Raw genomic sequence first — 1,807 nt, forward strand, 5'->3', positions numbered from 1 at the left:
GCGCGCGCGGCGGCAGCGGCGGCCGGGAGCGCGGCGCGCCCGCCGGTTCCTGCGGAGCTGTCTGCGGGCCGCGGGGGCGGCAGGCCCGGCGCCCCCGGGGAGGCTCGGGAGGCGGCCGGCAGGGCTGGCGGCGGCCCCGCGAGGCTCGGCTGGGCTGCGCTGCGCGCCGTCTGCGGCCCCGAGCGGGCGCGCGGTGCGGGGGAGCGGCGAGCCGAGCGGCTCCGACGTCAGGGGTGTCTCCGCTCCAAATAGGGAGCGAGGGCGGGGGCAGCGGAGGGAGGGACGCGCAAAAGAAAGAGCGGGCGGGCGCGCACGGCCGCTCCCTCCGGGCTCGCGGGAGGGGGCGCCCCGGCCGCCCGGCCCGGCCCTTCTCCCCGCCTGCGAGCCTCGGGCCGGCCTTCGCGGCGATCCGACGGCGCGGCGGAGCTGCGGGGCCGCCCCGGCCGGCGCCCCGGGCATCAGGCAGAGAGCCCGGCGCCCCGGCCCGTCCTAAAGCGCCCTCCGCCGGCTTTCTCTGCGCTCCGAACTTCCCTCCGCCTCACTTTTCCTGACACTGGCCGGGCCTCGGGGTGACAAAGATGGAGGTCTTCCCTTTTCTGGGGACCGAGGCGTTGCGGTCTTGCTGCGAGGCTGTGGCGCTCCAGTCCACCGAGTCCCGGCGCCAGGCGACCGTCCCGGCTGCGCAGTCCCGCGGTGCGCGCAACCTATCCGATCTCGGGCACGGGCCGGGTCAGGTCCGGCTCTTGGGACCCCGCTGTCCCTCGCCGTCCGCCCAGCCTCCTCTCAGCTCAGGCACCGGTCTCGGCATCCGGAGACGGGTGTGAGAGCCCCGGAAGGACTCTACAGAACGGGGGCGCCGACCAACGGACTCACTTCTCTGGCTCCCGGGAAGGGCAGAGCGCAGGCCCGGCGCCCAGCGTCGCCTCGGCCGTCCGACTAATCAGCCCGCACTTGGGCGGGGGGCGGCTGTGCCCTCCGTTCTGCGTGCTCTCAGGGGAATGGGGAAACAGCTTTGCTCCTGGAAAGTAGTAGCCCAGGACACCATCGGGGGACTTGCAGATTTTGCTTTCTATCAGAGTTGGGGGTGTCTGTGTATTTTGCCCCGGACCGATCGGTGTCACAGGTAGCTGAGCATCTTGGGTGGCGCCTAGTGGCCTGCCGGTAACTCCAAGGTGCGCTCCAATTGCTCCAAACCCAGACGCATCCCCATGCCTCCCAGCTCCTGCTTATGCTGTTCCCTCAGCCTGGGGTTCCTTTCTCCTTTCCTCTCCTGGCAAAGGCATTCCTTAAGCACCAGATTGGAAAGACTTCCCAAGACCCTCGGGTAGCGTAAACCTCTCCCTCCTCAGGTGTGACGCTGGGCATGGAATCGTACGTCTGGCAGTGCCGATTTCCCTCTATGCTGGTTGTGCGTGTCTCTTTCCCCCTTTAGACCGTGGGCTCCTTGAGGGCAGTGATGGCCTATTTCAGTGTCCCCAGTGCCTCAGGATGTGTCTGATATATTTGGCTGAATGGAAGTAATTATTAACCGCCATAGATAAGTGTTCCCAGGAGAGTGACAAGAATAACAATCCTACAATACATAATATGTATATTACTTACGGTGTGTATTTGTATGTATAATAACAATCGTAAGAGCTCACACATACTGAGCACCTCAGTGGGTGCCTGCTCCCATTCTAGGCACTTGCCCCTGGCACAATAATTCTGTAAGATTAACAGTATTGTTATCCCCATTTTATAAGTGAAAGAAGCAAAACCTAGAGAGAGGTTAAGTAACTGGCCTAAAGTCACACAGCAGGAGACG

The 1,807-nt window shown here is 64.4% G+C and overlaps 1 protein-coding gene across 1 annotated transcript in view; it reads right to left on the reverse strand.

Moving 5' to 3' along the window:
- Positions 1–130, reverse strand: part of NBL1 (NBL1, DAN family BMP antagonist) — an 11,876-nt gene extending 11,746 nt beyond the window's left edge. Inside the window, exon 1 of the mRNA XM_035019618.1 lies at positions 1–130. The gene's annotated coding sequence lies outside the window, so the exon portion shown is untranslated.
- Positions 131–1,807: the final 1,677 nt, after the last annotated feature.

This window comes from Mirounga leonina, unplaced genomic scaffold, assembly GCF_011800145.1.
Source record: "Mirounga leonina isolate KUSES-001 unplaced genomic scaffold, KU_Mleo_1.0 Mir_173, whole genome shotgun sequence".
In the NCBI taxonomy this organism is placed as follows: Eukaryota; Metazoa; Chordata; class Mammalia; order Carnivora; family Phocidae; genus Mirounga; species Mirounga leonina.